This window comes from Scyliorhinus torazame, chromosome 5, assembly GCF_047496885.1.
Source record: "Scyliorhinus torazame isolate Kashiwa2021f chromosome 5, sScyTor2.1, whole genome shotgun sequence".
Lineage (NCBI taxonomy): Eukaryota > Metazoa > Chordata > Chondrichthyes > Carcharhiniformes > Scyliorhinidae > Scyliorhinus > Scyliorhinus torazame.
Window position 1 is genome coordinate 226881557 of NC_092711.1, and position 18511 is coordinate 226900067.

General features: G+C 51.1%; 1 pseudogene; it reads right to left on the minus strand.

The window, feature by feature from the left end:
• Positions 1-9877, minus strand: part of LOC140418109 (dnaJ homolog subfamily B member 6-like) — a 33699-nt pseudogene extending 23822 nt beyond the window's left edge.
• Between the last annotated feature and the right edge of the window lie 8634 nt (positions 9878-18511).

Here is an 18511-nt window from a genome sequence, read left to right on the forward strand (position 1 = left end):
CCCCACACTGGCCACTAACCTTCCCCCCCCCCACCCGACCCAACCTCCTGGACTGGACCCCCCTCTTTCAGACACTGACCCTCCCCTGCCGGACTGGACCCCCCTCTCCCAGACTGAGACCCCTTCTGGTCCCGACCCCCCCTCTTTCCTGGATTGACCCTCACTTCCCCTCTGGTCCAATCACTGCACCCATTTGACCCAATCTGACCCCCTCCCCTCTCTGCACCCACCCCCCCAACCCCCTCTGGTCTGACCCAACCACCCCCTTCCTTCTCTCCTGTCTGACCTGAGCCCCCGCTCTCCTACCAACTGAACTCATCCCCCTCATTACAGTCTGAACTGACGCCTCCCTTTGGTCTAACCCAACAACTCCCCCACTCTCTGGTCGGACCTGATCACCCACACCCCCTCACCAGTCCTACCACCCCCCACCCACCTTGGTCTGTCCCAACCACCCTCCCCCACTCACTCCGGCCTGACACAGCACCCATCCATCCCTTAACTTTCTTTGCCCCAATTAAGCCAGCCTGGGACGCGCTTCGTTGCTGCTGTCTCACCCAGCGTGAGTAAGGAAGGTTGGGCGAGATGTGGGCTTCAGAATCCCAGCGAAAGTAAATCTGCTAGAGATTGCCACTCTGATGAAGTTATGGATGTCTTTCTGGGTAGCCTCTTTGTGGTAGTATGTATTAGGGGTCATGTGGGACTGTGAAGCCGTGATGCTATTGGCTGACAGATCCCGGGTCCTGGTTGGCTGTTGACTCCTGGCTCCGCCCTGAAGGCGGAGTATAAGAACCCGAGCTTCTCCCCGCCGCTCCATTCTGTTGCTGAACTGCTGGGGACAAGTCTCGCTTAATAAAGCCTCATCGACTTCATCTCTACTCGTCTCTCTCGTAAGTCATTGTGCGCTACACTCTTGTCTTTCATCCTCTGTAAGATACAGCTCATCTAAAACCCTGCTACCCCCTCATCTAACCTGCACCAAATGCTGCTCACAAATCATCATCCCTCATGTTTGATAACTTACATTTGTGCACAGTGATTTTAAAATGACTATTCTTTGAACAAGGAATTGTTCAAATCCTTCCATGACCTCCCATGCCCTCTAATCTTGTCCTACTCTCCGACCCTTGGGGAACTTGGCAGAACAGAAGAAGTAGTAGTTCACTGGAGGAGTTGGCAACCAGAGGATGAATCAAAGTACAGACAACTCCCATTGTTCGCGACCCCCTCTATCGCATTTTCGTTTACCCGCACGATCGTTGTCGTGCGCGAATCGTGGCTAGCCACCTCCCCAAAACATCACTCATCCACGGTTTAGAATGTTAAACTCTCACCTTTTCCATGTCGTTCCAACGTAGTCTGCGTGCACCTGGTCGCTGTTTGCGGTTTCACACTTTGCGGGAACGGAACCCCCCTCCCCCTACGAGCAACAGGGGTCGACTGCACTCGGGTCACATCAGCATCCAGTTATAGAACAGCACCAATGAATTCTGAGGCTGTGACCTTTGTTCTCAGTTGGAGAATGGTCATGCTCCAGAAGTAACAGAAAATGAAATGAATGTGCATGGGAGAAAAAATATACATTTCAACCAAAATTGTTTGTGGCTTCTAAAATAATAGTCATCTTATATTTGTATAAAATCTTTTAAACATGATGACAGCTGCGCTGTACAAGAAAGTAATATGATAGTTTGAATTTCATCTTTAATCTAGTATATTTAAGCCAGAAAGAGATATTCTCCCTTTAATCTTAAATTGAATCGCAGTCATGCATTAGGTTTATCTTTCAAGCAGTCTGTTACGACACATACAAATAAACTGATAATATAATTTCTTCTGTCTCCTAAACAGAGAGGAATAGACTATAGACAGTGAAAAGTAGAGGCAATGAAGAATCTGTGAAGTGGCCTTCGATTCCAAAACCATATTGTCCAAAACCGATTATATTGATCTGTTCTTTATAGGTTACAGATTTTATCCTAAATAAAAACAAATTGTGATCATTCAGAGAGAAACCATTGCAATTATATAGCGCCTTTTTATCCTCAGTATTCTCTAATGTGCTTTACTGTTGGTGAAGTACTTTGAAGTGGAATTATTATTGTAATATAAGGAATGATAGGTGATATTTAACGGAGTCTTGCCCATTGGCTAGAGTGCCGGCAGAAGTCCCGCTTCGCCCCTTTTGGAAGGCCCGCTGAATTAAGTGGCACTTAATTGGGCAGTGGTGGGCCTACCCCAGGATCAAGGAACCCAAGCACGGAGAGTCCTGCCTGCAGAAAGCTGCCCTAGGTTGGCAGCTCATAGGTCACAGAGCCATACAGCATGGATACAGGCTCTTTGGCCCACCATATATATGCTGACCATTAAATAACAATTTCTACTGATCCCATTTACCAGCACTTGGTCCATTAAATGGCAGCACCACCAGGGAGATAGCAGATGCTGCTGGTACCCACCTGAGGCCCAGGATCATCACTGGATTCCAGGTCACAGCTGAGTTATGGTGGGTGTGGAATTTGGGGATGGAGAGGCAAAGGGTCAGCAGTGAGGGGGCTCCCAGCGCAACCCCCATGTCGTTTCACACACCCCCACCTTCTCGATGCTAGGTCCCTTCATGAGTCACTGGGAGCCCACAAGCAACCCCACACGGGCTTGCTTGTTACGCTCCCCACATGGCGAGGCACGCCCCCACTCCCTCCCAATGCCCTGCTGGGTTAATGCCAAGGCCCTCAATAATAAGGCCATGAAGAGGGCATGAATTGCGTCCTGGAAATCTCTACAGTTCCCTCTCCATTACAGTCAATGTGAAATCTTCTATCACAGCCCTTCACTGGACATTCTGAGCCCCTAAAAGGACAAAAGAGAGAGATAAGGAATTGCATAGCTCAAGCACTGGTACCATCAGCTCATTGAGATAGAGAGCTGTGCAGATCTGTGCTGGCCTGTCCTCAACAGCTTTGCTGAGGAGTAAGTAAGTTCCCTGGGCACACATTCCTCTCATGCTTAGAAGCAGCATATGCCTTCAAGATCTTCAACTGGAGCTTCTGTACCAGGTTGAATACCCATGATTAGTGTATGGTTTGCACTCACCTTGCCAGGACGAATAAAGTCATTCATCTTTTCTGGCACTGGTCTAATTCCCGCTGGCGGTATCTTCCATTCCGCTGACGGCAACCCCTAGCCGCGGGTTTCCCGGCAGTGGAGGGTGCACGCAACAGGAAAACCCACTGACAATGGAGCGGCCAGAATGTCCCTGTACCAGCCAATAGGAGGTTGTACACCTTGGTACGGAGAATGGAGGCAGAGTCTATTTTCTAAATGGAAGGAGGCTTAGGAAATCAGAGGGACTTAGGAGTCTGAGTTCAAGGTTCTTTTAAGGTTAACATGTAAGTTCAATCTACAGTTAGGAAGGCAAATGTAATGTTAGCATTCATTTCAAGAGGGTTAGAATGCAAGAGCAGGATATACGTTTGAGGCTATATCATTCTTATGAGCAGTTTTGGGCCCCCTATCTAAGGAAGGATGTGCTGGCCTTGGAGAGGGTTCAGAAGAGGTTCACTAGAATGGCCCCTGGAATTAAGAGCTTGCCATATGAAGAGTGGTTGAGGACGCTGGGCCTGTACTCATTAGTGCTTAGAAGGATGAGGGGGATCTTGTTGAAACTTACAGGATACTGCAAGGCCCAGATAGAGTGAACGTGGAGAGGATGTTTCCACTTGTAGGAAAAACTAGAACTCGAGGGCCACAGCCTCAGACTGAAGTGATGATCCTTCAAAACTGAGATGAGGAGGATTTTCTTCAGCCAGCGGGTTGTGAATCTGTGGAACTCTTTGCCACACCAGGTTGTGGAGTCTGAGTGTCTTTAAGACAGAGTTAGAGGGTGGCATGGGGTGCAGTGGTTAGCACTGGGACTGAGGACACGGGTTCGAATCCCATCCCTGGGTCACTGTCCGTGTGAAGTTTGCACATTCTCCCCATGTCTGCGTGGGTTTCACTCCCACAACCCAAAGATGTGCAGGTTAGGGGATTGGCCACACTAAATTGCTCCTTAATTGGAAAAAAATAAATAATTGGGTACTCTAAATATATTTTTTAAAAAGACAGAGTTAGATAGGTTCTTGGTTAATAAGAGGATCGGGGGTTATGGAAGGCAGGAGAATGGGGATGAGAGTCTTATCAGCCATGATTGAATGGTGAAGCCGACTCGATGGACCGAATGGCCTAATTCTCCTCCTCTGTCTTATGGTCTTATCTCCGCTGCTGCAAAACATGCCAGAATGGAGGCATCCTGACCAGTTCCACCTTACCACACTTCCAGTTACATTCTTGGCAATCTCAATTCAAGCCTGATTAGTTCAGGATTATTGTCTTCTCTTCTCACCCCTCGGAAAGAGGATTATCCTTTCTCCCTCACTGCCTCAGAGAGTATCTCCAGGTCTGCATCTTTGAAATTCGGGGCAGGTCTGATTGGAGTTCCAGCCATCTGCTTTCCTGTTCCAAGTTTTTAATGAGGAAAATGACAGCCACAATACTTGCTGCTGTTGTCTCTTAAAATTGGATGCTTCCCGGCCTTCAACTAATTAACAGGCCTCAAAAAACTGGGACTCATGACAACTTCCTCCCTCCACTTGCCCCCAACCCACCCCAGCCCACCCCTAGTCCATGCCAGAATTGGGACCTGGATATAAATTAAAATAGAAGATAAAGATTTTGCATTTGAATCAGTGAAGCATTCAGAAGTCAATCTTGACACTGCATCATTTCAAGTTACTTTGAGCTAGTTCGGTCCTTTGCTCTTAGGTTTCGGAGCCATGAATTTAATTCTCTAATAAAGAATTTATTTTGTACCAGCAGAAAAACATTAATCCTAGCAACATGTTCTTCTTTCTTAAAAAAATTATGCCAGGTAAAGGCATGTGTAGTAGTTTTCCCTTTGAGGGCAACACAGCAGAGTAAGGGTCACATGGTGGCCAATCAGGAATCAGGGTGTGGAATCACCCAATGGTGAGTGAGGCTCCTCGGCAGAGATATTTTGGGAGCTAGCAACAGCCATGAGGCTGCTGTACAGTTCTCATTAATAAATACCTATTGTGTTCACTAATGAAGTCTGTGAAAGTGCATCCCTATAATATATCATACTCTTAGCTTTACAGATGGACGCTATGTTCAGATAGCAGTTTCTTGAACTATATTTTATTTAAAATGGTCAGTCATTTAGTGCTAAGATGGCCGCCAAGAATCAAGCTTCTTCAAGCTTCTGAAAAACAGGGGGCAGAGGTGAGGGGAAGCGAGGGGGGGGGGGCAGCGGAGAAGTGGGCAGGGGGTGGCGGGGCGCAGTGGCTGTAAACTGTATCCCAGGGTCTGGTTAGTAAAAGTAAGGCCAATGTCATATTTGAAAAGGAGCTGTAGGGTGCCAGATGATAATTCTTTTTGGACCGTTCCCATTCATTCAAACTGACACTCTGTAGAGGTACACCAAAAGAGACAGTAGCTGCAGAAATGGGCTGTCATTTTTGCCTTTATGAACCCGAGGCTATACATCTTAAAAGAATCTCCCAGCATGATTCCAAATCTCCAACTCCATCTATAAAGAAATTTGACCCCCTGATACAAAAACTACAAGCGCTGAGCTTCACAACCTGCCGAGCATTTATCTCTTGGAAGGAATCCTGCAACAATCCAACCTCAGCTATATGAACCCAACTACAAGGATAGAAAAAAGACTCCTTTCTTTACCCAGTCTCCGACAAAAACCCAAACACTCGAACTGCTAACTATTCTTTTGGTTTAACACTTGTAGAAGTGCGCTGTATTCTTTAATTGTACCTTCCTTGAGCATCTGATGTATGAAAAACAAGTCGTTTAGATTTTCAGGGTGAACCCGCGAATAAATAATGCTCCTTATTTAAAGTCTGCTGCTGGTTCTTTAAATTGACGACACACCAAAAGGTAGCTTAGAAACACACACATTTAGCTTTCCAAAAAAAAACCCACACCGATTGCGGATACTAAAGGAAGGGTAATAGGTATTTCAGTTTATCTCTCCTGCCCTGTCTGGAACAAAAGCTATGTTAGCATTTTTAAGGTACAATGTTTTCTTTCTGCGTATTGCATCTATTGCTATAAGACTAGTCTTTCATGTATAATGTTAGAAAATAGGTTGAAAGATGAGTAACTAAATTCAAAGAGAAAAGCAGTAATATGGGAGAAAATGAAAATCAATACATAAATAAAAATATTTGGGATTGTGTTAAAGGCTGTAATACTCTTTCTTTTCACATAATTTTCAAGCGGTAGGTTCTCTTTATATGTATTAGACCTTGCATTAAGTTACTCCAGGAGCGGAAAATGAGCTCATGCATAGTTGGAAGACTGATGTAAGAGAGAACAATTCAAGTTTGTCAGGCAGTGGAACTGGCTTTACAACAGGAGATAGCTACACATGGAGGATGAACAAAATGAGTAATAAGATTCAGGCATCTAAAATAGATGGAGTGCGTTAGTTTATTCAACTAAGCTCAAAGGGTGGGATGGCCAAACGTATCTATAAGCACAGGAGAAAATGATTAAACTTAGCACAGGAAAGAGACAAAGCAACTTCAAATACTGAGGTTAATTAGGAGCTAGCAATGAGAATTTGAAAGTGAAGTAATTAATTTTGAAAAAGAGGAAGAAAAAATTTACTGAAGAATATGAGTGAACTAAGACCATTGTCATGCGAGAGTGAGTTTAAGAACTGGATGTTTAAGCAATGTACCTTTAAGAAAACAGTGAGGTCATAGAGTGGATGGAGCTCAGCTCAGTTCAGCCATTTTTGCAGTTTTGGTTTTGCAGTTTGAAAAGTGCCTGGCTGGTTTTGCTGAGAGCAGTTTGAAAGTGCCTGGCTGTTTTGCTGTAAGCTGATTAAAAGGAGAAAGCCAGTTTGTAGCAGCAGCTTGAGAAGTTCTGGTTTGCTGTGAATTGCTTGAAGAGAGAAAGACAGTTTGAAAAAGCAGTTTGTGTGTGTCTGTGTGTGTCCAGAGAGCTGCAGGAAAAAACAAGGTGCTGGAGCTGAAGTCAACCAAGCTAATATGTCTCCGCCATTCTGCAAAAAATATATATATCCTTTAACCTGATGTGATACTGTTTAAAGGTGTTAAGTCTCTTGGAAGTTTGAAGGAACATTTTAAGGAATTATTTACTGTTGCAATATTTTCTGAGTTATCTTTGAAGTAAGGGGTGTTAAGAGATACAATGTTTATTTAAGATGTTCAGTTGAGTTCATGCAATATACATTGTTTTGTGTTTAAAAACCCACGTGTCCATAATTGTAATCCCACACCTAGGGAACAAGCTATGTGCTAGGAAAAGCAATAAATCCATTAGAGGGAGAGGTTGGTTGAACTCCATGATACATTTTGGGGTGCTGCAAACGCCTCGCCCATAACACCATGGTGTTTCTATGTAAATGTACAAAAGGTTAGACAAAAAGTCTGAAAATGAGATGCAGTAATTAGAATGTAGAGTACTAAGGATATAATATATTCCTCTCCAAAGACCTTGAGCATATTGCTCCCTCTCAAATTAATGTTGATCTTCTCTAGAACTCAATGCTTGAATAACTCTAATCAGGGGCGGTATTCTCCCCTACCCGGTGGGGCGGGGGTCCCGGCGGGATGGAGTGGCGGGATTTCTCTGCACCTTTAGGGGCCAAGCCATCACCTTTAGGGGCTAGGCCTGCGCCGGAGTGATGGCCGTCCCGCCGGCTGGCGTGGAAGGCCTTTGACGCCACGCCAGCCGGGGCTGAAGGGACTCCGCCAGCCGGCGGAAGTTCGCGCATGCGCGGGAGCGTCAGCGGCTGCTGACGCCATCCCCGCGCATGCGCATGGGGGGGGTCACCTCCGCGTCGACCATCGTGGAAGCTATGGCCAACGCCGAGGGGAAAGAGTGCCCCCACGGCACAGGACCGCCCGCAGATCGGCAGGACAGGCCACCGTGGGGTCACCCCTGTGGCCAGATCACCCCCCCGTCCCCGTCCCCCAGAGCCCGTTGCCCGTTCGCGCCACCTGGTCCCACCGGTAAGGGAGGTGGTTTAATTCGCGCCGGCGGGACCGGCATTACAGCAGCGGGTCTTCGGCCCATCGCGAGCCGGAGAATCGCCGGGGGGGGGGGGGGGCGCCGACCGACGCATCGTGATTCCGTCCCCGCCGAATCTCCGGTGCCGGAGAATTCGGTGGGGGCGGGATTCACGCCGCCCCCCCCCGGCGATTCTCCGACCCGGCGGGGGTGTCGGAGAATCCCGCCCCTGATCTCCACCTCTGCCGCAGTAACAAAACCTCCCGTCTCAAAACATACATTGTCATATCTGACCATGAAGGTAAACTTTCCCTCTTACCCTTCCTGGCCTGCCTGTAGCCTTAGACATGGTTGGTCACAGCATCCTCCTCCAAGGCCTCTCCACCATTGTCCCCAATTGGCTCCATTTGTATCTAATCATAGTGAGAGAATCACCTGCAATGGCTTCCCTTCCCACTCCTGCAGTATTACCTCTAGTGCCTCACAAGATTTTATCCTTGGCCCCCCATAATTTCTTATCAACATGCCTCATTTTTGTGACATCGGCCATGATTTAATGTGGGCACTATAGGTATCACTCACCGGTTCTCCAACTAGTGGGAGCACTGTGCCGCTTTGTTCCAGGAGGCCTGTGTTATTCCGAACCAATTGGACATTTACCTGGGCAGCGCCAAGTCTCCCGTCGAATTAAGCCCACAATAGGGTTGAAGATCCGACCCTGAAAGCTGCCAGCCAATAATAATTGGGCGGCATGGTGGCACACTGGTTAGCACTGCTGCCTCACAGCTCCAGAGTCCTGCGTTCAATTCCGGCCTCAGGTGACTGTCTGTGTGGTGCTTGCATTTTCTCCCCGTGTCTTCGTGGATTTCCTCCGGGTACTCCGGTTTCCTACCACAGTCCAAAGATATGCAAGTTGTGTGAATTGACCATGTTAAATTGCTCCTTAGTTTCCAAAAGATTAGGTGGGGTTACTGGGTTACGGAGATAGGGTGGCGGTGTGGGCTTAAGTAGGGTGCTCTTTCCAAGGGCTAGTGCAGACTCCATGGGCCGAATAGCCTCCTTCTGCACTGTAAATTCTATGATTCTTATTCACACACAGAACCTGGTGAATACCATCTCTACAATCTCTGAGGTACAAAGCACAATAACTGGATCAGGAAGTTAACATGAATTAACCAGCGCACTACAAATAGTAACAAATGGTACACTTAAATCCCAGTGAGCTTGTTTTGATGATATAATTACAGCCACCCAGGTGATAAATTTTGTTTATTTCTGATATATTGCACTGTACAATAGAGCCAAAGAATCATAGACATTAAAGCACAGAAAAGACCATTATGCCTATGCCAGTGTTAGCTATTCATTGGAGAAATCCAGTCAGTTGCTGCCCTGACAACCATCGCGCCCCCCCTATTTTTATGCTGCTCCCTTTCAATTTTTTAAAATCTATCCTCTTTGGAATCTCAGTCCAAATAATTTTTTTGAATGAAAAACAAAAGTGGTCCCAGCACAGCTCCCTGGGTTGTACCAACAGCCCACCAGTTTGTATAACATCCATTTACCTATACTCTGATTTCAGTCCCCGAGCCATCTCTCTACTCATGTACCTGCATTTTTGTAACTCATTACTAAATGGCACTTCTCAAATGCCTTTTCAGAATCGATATGTACAATATCCACTTCAAATCCTTTATCTAGATACTCTGTGATTTTGACAAAATATTCAATTAAATTAGTCAAACATGACCTGTCTTTTACAAATCCACGCTGCCTATCCATGATTACCCCTGTCTTTCTGAGCCTTCGCAAACTTCATCGGTATTACCAGGAGTTTGCTCAAACTCTAGTTAAAACTGGTAGCCCTATATTTTACTGGTTTGTATCTTTTCCCCCCTTTTAGAGCAATAGTATGAATGGCCTCCCACACTCCTTATGTATTATGATTCATTATTTGATCTACAAACAAAGAACAAAGAAATGGACAGCACAGGAACAGGCCCTTCGGCCTTCCAAGCCCGTGCCGACCATGCTGCCCGACTAAACTACAATCTTCTACACATCCTGGGTCCGTATCCCTCTATTCCCATCCTATTCATGTAAAATCTGTTATCTAACTAATTAATGTGGACTTATCATTTAACACCAGTCAATAGCATTGGTCAAGTTCAATATTGCCTTTGGTTCTCCTAACTTTAGGTTACTGACCCCTCTGTTTTGTTATCCAGAATCAGATCAGGAACTGTATCCATCTTTGTTTGAGAAACTGATTGGAAACAGTCTTAGATATATTCATTTTCCAATGAATATTCACGCAGGCAGGGGGAGAACGTGCGACTCCGCACAGACAGTGACCCAAGCTGGGAATCGAACCTGGGACCCTGGAGCTGTGAAGCAACTGTACTAATCACTGTGCTACTGTGACGCTTTGCAATGCTTTTCAAATGTCTGCTGCCTCATGCTTACCATTCCCCCCCCCCCCACCCCCCCACCAAGTAACCACACCCGAGCAGTCAACGGACATACAATCAAACATTTTGTGTGGCAGCACAGTGGTTAGCACTGTGGCTTCACAGCACCAGGGTCCCAGGTTCGATTCCCCGCTGGGTCACTGTCTGTGCGGAGTCTGCACGTTCTCCCCGTGTCTGCGTGGGTTTCCTCCGGGTGCTCTGGTTTCCTCCCACAGTCCAAAGACATGCAGGTTAGGTGGATTGGCCATGCTAAATTGCCCTCAGTGTCCAAAAAGTTTAGGAGGGGTTATTGGGTTAGGGGGATAGGGTGGAAGTGAGGGCTTAAGTAGGTCGGTGCAGATGCAATGGGATGAATGGCCTCCTTCTGCACTGTAAATTCTAATGCTGCATCATTTTCCTCTTGGGAAAACTAAAGGACCTTACTTTAAATTTAACCATCATAAACAACAAGCACAAATAGATCGAGTCATTTCTTAGCGTTCAACGCGTCCCTTTTCTCCAACAAATCCAGAAATAGTCTTTGGGATATGAAGGTCGCCGATGACTGTGCTGAGATCTATGAACTTGAGGTTGTGGTTCCGCGTGATCGCCTCAATGAGGTGGATGATCAACATCACGGTTGCTCACGGGAAAAGGTGATTTTCCACATAATGCTTGGTCAAGCATTTCACATTCCACTTTATGTTTCCAGCTAATAGATAAGCATTGGTTCCGAACTGCTTTGGAGCTGATAGAAGTGACATGTGTGCCTGACAATTTGGCCATTTGACGCCATCCCAATCTCTAACTTTAACAAAGAACAAAGAACAAAGAAATGTACAGCACAGGAACAGGCCCTTTGGCCCTCCAAGCCCGTGCCGACCACGCTGCCCGACTAAACTACAATCTTCTACACTTCCTGGGTCCGTATCTTTAATTTGGGGCGGTTTCCTTGCGCATTTTCACCTGTTGAAGTCCACTTTTGCTTTACCTCATTGCTTTGTGATTTCTCGTACTTTCGCTTTGAACTTCTTGTTGAATAGCAGTGACAGCTGAAGAATGGTCAGCGGCATGCGAAAATTCAGCCCGTGTCTGATGAGGTGTGTGTACAAGTGTGAAGTGGGATGTGAATGGATTGTTAAAACATTTTTCTCTCTGGCATGCTAGTTGTCAGACTGACCTTGGCCTTGTTGCATCATTCAACACCACCATTCAATTGTAGATCGTTTCATGATGTCAGTTGGTGGTGGGTTCTGTAACCTGCTCGGAACTCCATGAACTGACTGGAAACAAGTTGTGGCCCATTGTCTGCAGTGACAGCCCCCAGCAAACTCCATTTTGTTAACAATTTGTCTAAAATGTCAATGACTGAAGTTGCCGTTTTGGAATTTGTTGCAGTGATGTCCAGCCATTTGCTGTGTAGATCATGAACAACAAGCAAAAACCTTGGTTCCAAGGGCCTGCTTGAACTTCTCCAGCAAGGGAAGGAAAGATGCTGGGACCAGTACGTTTAAACTTTCTCTATCTTCATCACCAGATATTGGCCTGCAACGTCCTCAGAATGGCAATCTCCGGCGGATTGCCACTCTCGGCAGATTTACTCACATTGCATTTGCAATTGTCTTGCCTAACCTTCCTCACTGAAGCTGGATGAGGCAGGAGCAGCAAAGCGCATTCGTTTGAAATAACTAAGGGAAGAGAGGAAAGACACCCCCCTTTTCCGGCAGTAAACTAAGCGGTTTGACAAAGATGGTGGGGGGGAGGCCAGGATGAGGGGCGGGGACGGGGAAGGCCGGAAAGGAGGGGAGAGAGACCAGGAAAGGGGGTAGGTATTGCGATGGAGAGGTCGGGGCTGGAGGTGGGGGGTCAGATCGGACCAGAGGGGGAGGAGTCGGACTGGAGGGGAGGGGGCTCAGACTGGGAAGGGGAGCCGGATAGAGGGGGGGAGGGGTCAGACTGGGAGGTGAGGGGTGTCGGACTGGGAATTGGGATCGGAAACAGGGAGGTGGTCAGTTCGGGGGGAGGGGTGGACTTGAGGGTGTGTGGGATGGGCTGGGCCAGGTTCGACTAGCAGGGAAATGTCGGACGGAGTGAATGGGTCATACTGGGGCGGAGGTGTTCGGGCGGTGACAATGGGGTCCAAAATACACGTGCATTAAACACTGTTTGCATGTTGTTAGCGGGCCTGACATAGTATTCTCCAGAGCCTCCGCAATTCTCTGGCTCAGATAGGCTGAGTTCCAGACAGTGAGGTTCGCTTGTGCTTTTAAAAATCGTAAAACCGATATCGTGGCTGCTGAGGAAGGGAGAGGGGGGTACAGAACGTGTCCAACATAGCCATAGCTTGCTGGCAATTGCGCCGCTGGCTGGGGGGTCTGCCAGGGCCAGAGGGATTAGTGGGAGTTGGCCAGGAGGTGAGCTGTGGGGTTGGGGTGGACGGGCACGGAGCACATTTGCTGCAGCCGGAAAGGAAGCCGCTGACAGTGAACTTAGGGCCATGAGCGATATAAGTGTCACCCCAGAACACCCCCTAGGTACCCTCTAGCCCCAGCCGTCCCATCAGCTGTATAGGCGTGCTCCTGCACAACCAGTGCCATCTTGTTGGCTGGCATGAATGTGTGTGGGGATTGTAATGCGGCTGCAGCTTGTCAGCCTCCCAAGTGTCAATCACGGGTCCGGCAAATCTCGCACCGTTTTTCATTGGAATCGATTTAATTCCACGTCACGCCAGTGCTAGCCCCTCCACAGTCATTGAATCTGTCCAGGTTCGGGGCCAGTTTATCGTGAAAGTCCACGAATCCTGAGCCAGCGTCAACACTTGGGGCTAGATTCTCCGATTTTGAGGTTATGTCCGGAGGAAGTGTCTAGTTTTACGCCAAAAAGGTCAGCTTGCAGCCGCATCATGTAATATCCCTGGTGTTCCCGTCAGAAATGGCCGGAGAATTGCCTGGTCACTGGTCGCGCAGGTGAGCAGCGTCGACCTGCAGCGGTCGGATACGATGGCCATCCGCGGACCCGACCTGCCAGATAGTGCCCCTCTGTAACTTCCCTCGCCACCCTTGACACATCCCCGACCAGTCCCCCTAGCCCCTGTCGAAGCCCCCCCCACCGACCAACAGAATGGCTCCCCCTCCCCCGACTATGATGGCACTGGACACAGTCCGCAGCCGCCACGCAAGGTTGATGAAAACTGAGAGCACACGTGCCCCACGCTGTCGGGAAGACGGCACATTGAGGATGGCGTGTCAGGGGAGGGCCTTCAGGTGACATCCGATTTTGGCGCCAAAAGGGATTCGCCGCCCGATCGCTGAATACGATTTTGCCGTCGGCAAGCGGAGAATCCCGCCCTCAATCTCAGGAACGGAAAATCCCGCCCCAATTTTTTTCTTTCTAACTCTTTCAGAGTAACTATCAGGGTAAAACTGGCAGAACCATCTGAAGGTAGTGATTTAAATCGCTTCTGTCGGATGGTTTCCAGACCAGTACAATTGTTCAGGGGAAGTTTGCACTTTTGGGCAATTGCCAGATAAATCCTTATGTGGGAATGTCCTGGAGGAATTCTCCATTATTGGGACTCCCCCTAAATGTGATGCTGAGGAACCAGGAAGCTATGTGCCATGTTTTGTACCTTAGGATATGCAGAGATGACTTTCACTAGCACCTTCCCACCTCTTGTGGGAACACAAGGTTTATTACAATATTTAAAAATGTAAGGAAGTGCGCAAGGAAGAGTTGGATATGCCAGGGGTGGGGTAAGATGGTTGGGAGAGGATATATAGTTTGAGAGAGGTGCAGATGGGGGTGGGTTGTCGAGGTGAGGTCAGTTGTCGAGTTACCCAAAAGTTGGCACTAGTTTTAATCTTTCTAACTTTTCCTGCGTAACTATTCTGCTAAATAAATCAGAACCATCCAAAGTCTTTGACTTTAAATCGGAGTTTCAGAGGATTCCAGGCGCCGGGTAATTGCACGAAGGAAGTTGAATCTTCCCAGGCAATTCCCGTGCTGTCTTTGCGTGGTGGTTTCCAAGGGGACTACCCAGGTACGACCTTCTGGAGATTGGAAGATCTGGGCCTTGGGGTTACAACATAGAACAGTACAGACCTTTGACCCTCGATGTTGTGCCGAGGATGCAATGTAAGCAAAAAAACATGTAAGCAATGAAACTACAGTTTCTTAAAGCTTATGTTCTTTAACAAAAGAAACATCTCGGACATGTATGGATGTTGCTTCTTATGAAGGTTTTTGTCAAAATATTGGTTGCTGCAGGTTATTGAAGTGGAATTTAAATTTCCGCTGTGAATGCATTAATTGGCTTTATATGACAATGTAAATGTCTATCACAGTGCTTGTGGAACTGCCAAAGAAATTGATAGTAAAATAGATTGGAGTGAATGTGTTTCATCTAATTAACAACGAGTGAAATACACATACAGAATCATAGTCGGCTGAAAAATGTCAGGACAGTAAAGGGAAGTGCCAATAAATAAAATGTTCTAGAATACCTCGTAGAAATAAATCTCAAGACTTAAGTACTATCGTCGTGTTTCAGTGACTTCTAAATCACCACTGTTGCCAACTGTGCTTTTGTGAAATGCATGTAAGGTAATAGATTTTCTGTATATCAGCAGCTTGGGTTCTGGAAACCCTTACAGCCATGTCTTACTGCACTCTCAGTCTAACTCCATGTTTTCACATATCAAAAAAATGGGCGTCAGAATGGCCGTTGGCCGCCGTGAATCCCGCCCCCGCCGGTTGCCGAAGTCTCCGAAGGGAGAAAAGTCAGCGGGGCGTTAATGGCGCCGCTGCCGCGGAGAATGTCACGGGTCTGCGCAAGGCAGCCGATTTTCGGCCTGCCGATATTCTCCCTTCCGGATGGGCCGAAGTCCCGTCGACGTGATGACCGTTCACGTCGACGTGAATCAAACCTCCTTTTCATCGGCGTGACCCTGTACTCCAGGTTCACGCCGACCAGCGTGGAGGTGAGTGACGGCCTGGGGGGTTGGCTCTGGGCAGGCAATGGCGCGGCCGCAGTCTGAATGCGTGAGGAGAGGTGTGTCTCGGGTTGTGTGTGTGTGTGTGCGGCGGGGGGGGGTGGTGGTTAGAGTAGGCTGGGCTCCGGGGGAGTGCCGGGAGGGGGTCTGTGCCGGGGAGGGGGATGGGGGGTCCGTGCCGGGGTGGAGGTTGGGGGGGGGGGGGGTCCGTGCCGGGGTGGAGGTTGGGGGGGGGTCCGTGCCGGGGAGGGGGATGGGGGGGTCCGTGCTGGGGAGGGGGATGGGGGGTCTGTGCCGGGGTGGAGGTTGGGGGGGGGGTCCGTGCCGGGGAGAGGGATGGGGGGGGGTCCGTGCCGGGGTGGAGGTTGGGGGGGCGTCCGTGCCGGGGAGGGGGATGGGGGGGCGTCTGTGCTGGGGAGGGGGATGGGGGGGGTCCGTGCCGGGGTGGAGGTTGGGGGGGGGGGTCCCTGCCGGGGAGGGGGATGGGGGGGCGTCCGTGCTGGGGAGGGGGATGGGGGGGTCCGTGCCGGGGTGGAGGTTGGGGGGGGGGTCCGTGCCGGGGAGGGGGATGGGGGGGTCCGTGCCGGGGTGGAGGTTGGGGGGGGTCCGTGCCGGGGTGGAGGTTGGGGGTGGGGGGTCCGTGCCGGGGAGGGGATGGGGGGGGCGGCCCGTGCTGGGGAGGGGGATGGGGGGGTCCATGCCGGGGTGGAGGTTGGGGGGGGGTCCGTGCCGGGGAGGTAGATGGGGGGACCGTGCCGGGGTGGAGGTTGGGGGGGGTTCCGTGCCGGGGTGGAGGTTGGGGGGGGGTCCGTGCCGGGGAGGGGGATGGGGGGGTCCGTGCTGGGGAGGGGGATGGGGGGGTCCGTGCCGGGGTGGACGTTGGGGGGGGTGTCCGTGCCGGGGAGGGGGATGGGGGGGTGTCCGTGGCGGGGTGGAGGTTGGGGGGGGCGTCCGTGCCGGGGAGGGGGATGGGGGGGGGGTCCGTGCCGGGGAGGGGGATGGGAGGGCAAGTGAGTTGGTCCACCTGGCCAGGTGCCAGCCTCCAACAGTTGGACCCATGCGGTCCATGCCACCTGGCTGGGGGAGGAGGGGATATGGGCAATGATGACATGTCGTCGTTCCCCTCCCCCCACCAGGCCATCATGTTTTCAGATCATCCAGCAATGTTGGCCGCCGTGGCGGCAGCCGCTCATGTCTATGTTGCCCTGGATGAGGAGGAGGAGGAGCGTGCCAGAGAGGCGGCGCAGGCTGCTGCAGAGGGGCAGGCGGCAGCCGCCCAGGTTGGAGGGACACCTGACCGACAGGACGAGGAGGGGGAGGAGGACGTCACGGCCCCACGGCAACGGAGGCACCCGAGGGCGCACCGTGTGTACCGGCCCAGGCAGTCATACCAGGACCTCACGGACCGGGAATGCACGAGGAGACTCCGGATGAGCCGGGAAACCGTGGCACACATCTGCCACCTGCTGGCACACCTGTCACCGCGTGGCACTGGCGGGGGACACCCTCTCCCCGTGTCCGTCAAGGTTACGGTGGCCCTGAACTTTTATGCAACAGGGTCATTCCATGCACTGAGTGGTGACCTGTCCGGCATATCGCAGACATCGGTGCATCCGGGCAGTGACAGATGCCCTATATGACATGGCGCACCGCTACATCCGCTTCCCCGTGGACCGGGCCAGCCAAGATGCCCGGTCCGTCGGCTTCTCTGCCGTGGGCAGGTTATGAATGCACGCCATCGGTTGCGCGTGCAATGCAGAGGTTAAGGTTAGGGCTGGATTCACTTGGGGATATGGGGGAGGGGGGATATGGGGGAGGGGGGGGATATGCGGGAGGGGGGATATGGGGGAGGGGGGATATTGGGGAGGGGGGGATATTGGGGAGGGGGGGATATGGGGGAGGGGGGATATGGGGGAGGGGGGATATGGGGAGGGGGATATAGGGGAGGGGGGGATATGGGGGAGGGGGGATATGGGGGAGGAGGGATATGGGGGAGGGAGGGATATGCGGGAGGGGGGATATGGGGGAGGGGGGGATATGGGGGAGGGGGGGATATGGGGGAGGGGGGATATGGGGGAGGGGGGATATGGGGGAGGGGGGATATGGGAGGGGGATATAGGGGAGGGGGGGATATGGGGGATATGGGGGAGGGGGGATATGGGGGAGGCTCACCCTGCCTGCTCTGACGAGGTCGTTCACCTTCTTGTGACACTGGGTGCCTGTCCGTGGTGTCAGGGCCACAGCGGTGACGGCCTCTGCCACCTCCCTCCACAGACGCCGGCTGTGGCGTTGGGCAACTCTGCGGCCGTGCCCGGGATACAGGGCGTCCCTCCTTTTTGAGAAGGGTAACGTAGAGGGAGGTCAAAGTTCCCTGTTCCCTGAGAATGGCCGTTGGCCGCCGTGAATCCTGCCCCCGCCGGTTGCCGAAGTCTCCGATGGGAGAAAAGTCGGCGGGGCGTTAATGTCGCCGCTGCCGCGGAGAATGTCACGGGTCTGCGTAAGGCAGCCGATTTTTGGCCTGCCGATATTCTCCCTTCTGGATGGGCCGAAGTCCCGTCGACGTGATGACCGTTCACGTCGACGTAAATTAAACCTCCTTTTCATCGGCGTGACCCTGTGCTCCAGGTTCACGCCGACCAGCGTGGAGGTGAGTGACGGCCTGGGGGGTTGGCTCTGGGCAGGCAATGGCGCGGCCGCAGTCTGAATGCGTGAGGAGAGGTGTGTCTCGGGTTGTGTGTGTGTGTGTGCGGCGGGGGGGGGGGGGGGGGTGGTGGTTAGAGTAGGCTGGGCTCCGGGGGAGTGCCGGGAGGGGGTCCGTGCCGGGGAGGGGGATGGGGGGTCCGTGCCGGGGTGGAGGTTGGGGGGGGGGTCCGTGCCGGGGTGGAGGTTGGGGGGGGGGGGGTCCGTGCCTGGGTGGAGGTTGGGGGGGGGGTCCGTGCTGGGGAGGGGGATGGGGGGGTCCGTGCCGGGGTGGAGGTTGGGGGGGGCGTCCGTGCCGGGGAGGGGGATGGG